This window comes from Sardina pilchardus, chromosome 4 (assembly GCF_963854185.1).
Source record: "Sardina pilchardus chromosome 4, fSarPil1.1, whole genome shotgun sequence".
In the NCBI taxonomy this organism is placed as follows: Eukaryota; Metazoa; Chordata; class Actinopteri; order Clupeiformes; family Clupeidae; genus Sardina; species Sardina pilchardus.
The window spans coordinates 3,218,136-3,225,969 of NC_084997.1; positions in this window are offsets into that span (position 1 = coordinate 3,218,136).

Consider the following 7,834-nt stretch of genomic DNA (forward strand, 5'->3'; position numbering starts at 1 on the left):
CTCTGATTTGAAAAAGGTTACCGTGTACTGACATTCAACACACAACCACATGTTGAGCGCAACCTTAACTTTGTTCTGCAAAAAAACATTGTTTTCACACATCTTCATGAAATGGATCTCACAGACGGCTGTCGATTTTTAAATATAGCCTACTGCACCACTTGCGAAATCGGACGTGGCACATAGCCTAATTATTAGGCTACTGGATTTAATATAGCAAATCCATAGACTTTGTTCATCCTATATATACAATAAGTATAAAATCCGACAATCCAAAACGATAACGAGATCTCCCAGAAACGAAAAACAAGTTTGTTGAGTAGCCTAGTCCTTCCAACAATCTCAGCTTTTGCGTTTGATAGATAAAAGGCATCCTGTCCTGCTGTATTCCAATGAGAAAAAAAACATCCACAAGGTATAGGGTCACGGTAATGCAGCATGCATGAATCTCTCTCTCTCTCTCTCTCTCTCTCTCTCTCTCTCTCTCTCTCTCTCTCTCTCTCTATATATATATATATATAGAGCTGGCTTAACAAAGTTTTGTGCGTTATAACGCACAAAACTTTGTTAAGCCAGCTCCATACATAACAATAGCTGCCGCGCGCTCTCCCCGGCCTCCATTTAAACTAAGGGCAAACCCATTCATTCGTGCCCAAAAAATTATTGTCAGTAAGGATAGGTCATATTACCAAATGGCGAACCTCGAAAATTATTTAGGATATAGAGCCGTGTCCATTACGCACTAGTTATTTTTTAGGCTATTGTTTTATTTGAGTGTTTTTGTCTACCATGGCAAACATAGTTGAAACGTTCGCTCTAAACTTATGTATTTCCAATCGGCTTTCACCATCAGCTACAGCTGCGCTGATGATCACCATGTCTATACAGAAATGCTTTCACTTCCCCGAGTCGCGAACGCAACATGCACAACAATATACCGATATTTAGCAAACACATGTATTTCCAGCTCTCAAAACCGATGAGGTCCAGATCTCAGTGGCCTCATAGCTGCCTACAGCCATGCATAGTAAGCCTAATAATAGCCTTGCCAAATAAGTCATCAGTCACACACCCCTAATGACCTGTTCCTGAGCCCCGATGAAAACAACCTCCTTGGCGGAGATAATAATTAGGCCTATCAAATTAAAAGCACACTACGACAGGTATACTTGTGTGATCACGCAACACAAGAGAGCATTTAGCGATGGGACAGTTGTGAATGAGTGCTTAACACCCTGGAGTCTAAATACCCCCCGGGGGATTTGAAAAACTGTTCCAAACACACATCTCAATCTCTGCTTTTATCATATTATAGAAACACCATTAGAAACCTTTAATCAACTCGTTTTCAAATATATAGCCTATGTTTTAAGAGAATATGGCAATGATAATGGCACTTTCTTAAAACAATAAATTCTTAGGATTTGTCTTAGGACCTGCAGCAGGCCCATTCAAAAGCCCATCCACCTAATTTGCATTTGGAAGAGCCAATCACTAAAGTGACACATTTAGTCTGGAAAAAGTAGCAGGCTAGCCTACTTTATGAGTTTTTTTGACCCCTCTAATAAATTGCCTATAGGCCTACTACGATATGGAGGAAGGGCTGCCTAACTGTTCCCCCTAAGAGTTTTTTCATAAGATAAAATGTTTACGCTAGCCTGGATGCCAGACCGAAGTTTAGCCCCGCCTCCATTCTTTTTCTGCAGGGAACTTCGGTCTGGCACTGCTCCGTTCAGCTGCTATTATTCACTTCGGCTCGGACCAATCACATTTCACAGGGCGGGCTTTACGTGATGATTGACATATGAACAGCAGTGACGTTCACGGCTGCATGCGTCCTCGTTCAACGAGTTAGGTGTGAGACCATGTTCGCTTAGGTTGATTTTGATTGCAACAGAACAAATTTGGCTATGAATGCATAATTTGTTCATGCAGTTTGGCCTTTCGTTTATCTTAGCTATTGAAACGGAGGTTTTATCACGGATTCGCACAACTATTTCTGAACACTTAGACCAACGAGGATATGTGGGAAAACTTCAGTTTCACTTTCACCCAGTTAAAACAGCATGTTTGGGTGATGTTGTTCCCGTTTGTTTAAAAATGTCTGTTTGCTCGTTGGGTTAACGACACACTTCCCCAGCTGTTCATTGCATATACAGTTTGAAGGAATTATTTTTAAAAACGAAGGAGGATGTTTTCCATAGCCTACCCTGCTACATATTTCTGTCTTAGATTTCGCAGATACTGACAGCCAATAACTTGTTCTGTTTGGTTTGGTCTATCCAATGAGTGCAGAGCTATCCCCCCCGCACTGTATCGGTTGAATCACGCCCCATAATCGCAGCTGAATGGAGCAGTTTCAGACTCATATTCTGATAAGAATTGAGTATGACGTCGTCAGGCTATGTTTACGCTATTTAAGTTTAGGATTTGGTAGACAAGACCACCTCGGAAAAGTTCTTCAGATAAACAATGTTTTATTGAATTAAAGGAAAGAAAATGTATCGCTGGGGTTTCGGGGCTTGCGAAGGCATTCGTTGATCTTATCGATGCAGTCCTTGCTTCTCCCCATCGTAGGAAACTTTCTGTTTAGTGTTGACAACACAAAGGCCTTCACGTTGTGTGGCAGTGCTTGCTTGCCCTTCGATCCATCCCAGTTGGTGGTTTTGCACCTGTCCCTGAGTTATAGTCTAAATGAGTAAGCGCTTATGCTCTAACCGCATAATAAAAGAAGCACCTGCATTCCACAGCAGTGCTTATGGCAAGGCTATTGTAATAAACCTATATTGTGGAGTCAGAGTGTTATGGCTAGAGGATAAACTCTACAGAGCAAGCAGCACCACAGATGTAGAAAAACAATAGTCTTTATTTTAATACAATTCATGCAGCTACCAATCATGTCCGACGGGGTCAGGTTCCTGAAGATAAATCTCTATGTAATTAGCCTGGGCGAACCACACTACAAAGCTGAACCACAAGGAGTAGGCTAGGCTAGGCTACAAACACAGCATCACAAAGGCAAACACTTTAGCACCCACACGACACCCCCATAGGGCACTGCACACGTTCACAATGCATAAAACTACACCTAAGACGCCCTCTGGCTACACATATGAATCCAGCATCACAACCCTCCCACCCGGTCATGAAATGGCTATACTGCCAGGTTTAAAATAAGTTACGCACACGCACGCACACACACACACACACACACACACACACGAGAAGGGAATTAGGCTACTTAACTCTCCCGGGATACAAGACCCTCCCCCGGGGTCTAAGCTTTAGCACTGGTCGGCCAGGGAGAAGACAAACGCCAGTCCAGTGATTGTGAGGCCTCCGACAGTAGCGGAACCGGAGAACCCCTGCTGAGAAGACGCTACGCCGCGTATGCACTCCTATTACCCGGCCTTATCTATTTTGTTTAGCCCACTAAGCTATCTTCGCCGCCGGCAGCCCTAACCAGCATGCGAACGGCACCCACCCCCAAACATTGAGTGCCACTCGGCGATATAGCAATCACACGCTTCCCAGTTCACTCACCCTTCGCAGTCCTCTGGTTTTTATGACTCTCCTCTCCTTCAAAATCCTCAATAATCATTGTTCCCAACGTTCCTGCTCCTGCACGCTCATCAGTGTCCAGGTGGGAGCAATCAATTAACTGACCCCGCACTCTTCCCTCAGGTCCCTCCCCCCCACACACACACGTCATAACAGAATTTGTCCAACAACTTCATTACACTCCCCCCACCCATAAAGCAGACTCGTCCTCGAGTCACATTTACAACATTTCATAGTCCAGGGACCACACTGGTGCCTTCCGTGGTCGTCCTGGGCGTGAGTCTTTGGATGACGATGCTTCCTGTTGGGTGTCCCCGGTCACTGCAGAATGCCTCCTTGTAGGTGTGTGCATGGGCACAGAGTGTGGAGATTCTTGTCCCCCTTGGTTCTGTGTGGCTGAGGCCAGCGAGTGTCTTTGACTTTGTGAGGCAGTGCCACTTCCGGGCACACTGCTCACTCCCCCCGTAGGTGTAACTGGGGGCACCTCGGGTCTGGCTCCCGGCACTACCACCTCGGTCTCTTGACCCGCCGTAGACGGTGAAGTCTGCAGCCGGGCCTCCGCAGGTGGGATGTCAGCTGTTAGTGGTCTCTCTGCACCCCCTTGGTTGGTCACCTCTGTCACAGAAGAAAGACAAGGTTTAAGTCGGTTGAAGTGCACCACTATTTCTGTGCCCCCCCCCACTGGCACCAGACTATACAAAACTTCTGTTATCCTCTGTGTGACTTGATAAGGTCCCTTAAACCTTCGTTGTAATTTAGGACAGAGCCCCCTTTTTCTAGCTTTGTCCCGGACCCATACTAATTCCCCTTCTGAATAGTATTGGAAATGTGCTCTGAAGTCATATTCTTCCTTTTGTTTCACAGAGGCTCTTAGCTGATGGCCTTTTACAGCCTCCACCACTGTAGATAATGTCTCAAATAACCTTGCCACATACTGTGAAGCAGAAGAGAACTTTTCCTTATCACCAAGGTTAAGCATAACATCCATAGGAAGGACTATCTCTCTGCCAAAAAGAACTTTGTAGGGTGTAAACCCGGTACTGGAGTGAACACTGCTTCTATAGGCCATCATCACGTAAGGCAACAAGGTGTCCCAGTTAGCTTGGTTATCACTTACAAAGACAGACAACATGGATGCAAGTGTTCGGTTAAATCTTTCAATCATTCCATCAGATTGAGGGTGATATGGTGACGTTCTGGTCTTATGTATGTTCAGCAGCTGACAGACTTCCTTAAATAACCGAGATTCAAAATTCCGGCCCTGATCAGTATGGATTATCCTTGGGGCTCCAAAGCGGCACACCCACTGTTCAACCAACAACTTGGCTACCGTTTCAGCTTCCTGATTAGGAAGAGGGAATGCCTCTGTCCATTTTGAAAAGTAATCCCCAATAACTACAATGTATTTGCTTGCTTTGGAAGTTTCGGGGAGAGGTCCCAAAATGTCCAATGCCACCCGCTCATATGGCCTTGATGCTACCACTGACTGGAGTGGAGCCCGCCACTGTTTACCTGCAGCTTTTCTAGACCCACAATCCACACATTCACGACACCACCGCTTCACATCCCCAAACCAGCCCAGCCAATAGAAACGGTCTTTTACTTTTGCTTGCAATTTTTGTATCCCCAAGTGTCCACCCATAACGTCGTTATGCAACTGTCTCAAAATGTCTGACACCATTACAGTAGGAATTATCACCTGGACCCGGTTGGCGGCATCTGAGTTTGATGAGGGAAACCTCACCAACCGGGAGCCCTGCATTTGGATCTGAGACCATACAGGTGCATACTTTTGCAGATCGTCTGGTGGTTGCAAACAATTATCTCCCCCATCCTTTAGAGCAATGATTTTTTGCAGCTCGGCATCCTCCCACTGAGCCTGAGCCAACTCGTCCCCTTTCCACCGTGGGGTTACCTGGGGAGGCACGTTTTGCACTGCCGCGATCACAGGCACCCCTCGTACCGGTGAGGCTGGCTCCGGAGGCACTGGCGTTGACAGGTATGCAGGCAGCCTAGAAAGGGCATCAGCATTTGCATGCCCTCGTCCAGGACGATGAACAATTTTATACTGGAAGCTTGCTAGCTGCTCTACCCACCTGGCTAACTGTCCCTCTAACCCCTGAAAGTTATGTAACCACCTCAAGGAATTGTGATCTGTCCGCAGAACAAATTCTTTCCCCAACAGATAATGTTTAAAATGCTTTATAAAGGTGACCATACTTAACAACTCCTTCTTGGTGGTGGCATATTTTCTTTCCTGCTTAGTAAGAGCTCTGCTGGCATATGCTATAACATGCTCCCGCCCCTCCTCCTCTTGTGACAACACAGCCCCAATACCTGAGTCACTAGCATCAGTATCTAAAATGAATGTTTTAGAGGGATCAGGATATACAAGAACAGGTGCTGACATTAAACTCAGTTTGAGCTGTTCAAAGGCTGTTTGGCATGCCTCTGTCCATTTAAAACGCCTGCCCTTCTCAGTAAGTTGGTGTAGGGGGCGAGCAATCTCAGCAAATCCCTTGACAAACCTTCGATAATAAGAAGCTAAACCAACAAAGCTCCTGACCTCAGTCTGATTTTTGGGCACCGGCCACTGACGCACAGCCTCTACTTTTGCCGGATCTGCCTTCACCCCTTTTGATGAAATGATGTGTCCCAAATACTGCACCTGAGTAGAAAACAAATTACACTTGGCGGGCTTGACTTTCAGATTAGCCTGGCGTAATTTCGTTAAAACTTCGTCTAGACGGCCTAAATGTTCCTGAAATGTTTGTCCAAATATTATTATGTCGTCCAGGTACACCAGACAGGTGGTCCACTGAAGATCTGCCAGCACTAGATCCATCAGTCGCTGAAATGTACTAGGACTATTGCAAAGCCCAAAACTGAGGACATTAAACTCAAACAAGCCTTGCCGAGTGATAAAAGCAGTCTTAGGTTTATCCCTAGGATCCAACTCCACCTGCCAGTAACCACTGGCTAAATCGAGAGTTGAGAACCAACAAGCCTTATTCAGACTGTCAAGAGCATCATCAATCCGTGGCAACGGATACGCGTCTTTCCGGGTCACATCGTTTAACTTGCGATAATCTACACAAAAACGAAGGCCGCCGTCACGCTTACGTACCAGAACTACTGGAGCTGCCCATGGACTATGAGAAGGCTGAATGATGTTATTTGCCAGCATTTGTTTTAAATGATCAGACACCTCGTGTTGTAAATGGAGGGGAACGCGACGGGGTGGCAACCTCACAGGCTTTGCATCCCCTGTATCAACCTGGTGCAGTGTCAGGTGAGTTCTCCCCAAGTCACCCTCTCCTTCGCTAAACACAGACATATTTTTTTGTAACAGATCACGGATATCAGTTAAGTTAGATGGAGTAAAATCCTTCTGATGCAACCCAAAATGAGCAATAAGCCTGTCAACAGACCACGGTTCCCTGGGGCCATCCTCATCCTCATTCATGCCTAAATGTTCCCCCTTACAGCCCACCTCAATATCAGTATGTAAAGTTCCCAGCCTCATACCCCCCCGTAATGTAAGGGCATCCTTAGTTACATTAATTACTCTTATTGGCAGTCTACCCCTCTCCACTCTACAGACCACGCGAGCAATCATTACGTCACAGTGGCTTGTTAAGGTGTCTGATGGTTCCAACATACCCTCACAGCTGGCCCGGAAGGAATTATCCACCTTTCCAGCAATGATCGCTTCACTACGTGGGGGAATTACCGTGTCTTCCAAGACGATCACTGTCTGGGGTTTATCAATATCTGCTGGAACAAGCAGGGGAAACATTTTACCCATTATTCTGCACTCCTTCTTACCAAAGTCCACAACTACACCATATTTACTCAAGAAATCAAAACCCAAGAGAATATCCTGGGAAGGCACATCGGCTACCAAAAACTCAGTAACCAATGCCAGTGAATCAAACTGGCAGACTGTTTGCCATTTCCCCAAAATCCCCATTAATCCTCCATTGGCTGCAGACACATCACCATGATGTCCCGACAGATCTGTTCCCCCCTTGGTGATTTCAAGCCAAAGTTGTTTTGGTATGACTGATAATGTCGCCCCACTATCTACCAAGAGGAGAGAGTCTGACGCACCTATTTTCGCTTCGACATATCCTGAGCCACCCTGGTTGCTTGCAGAGGCCGCGTATGTACCAATTCGCCGGGGGGCAGGCAGTGGGCCTATGGTACCTGCCCCCTGTAGTTTCCCTGCAAATATGGGCAGTCCCGTTTAATATGTCGAGTACACCCACAC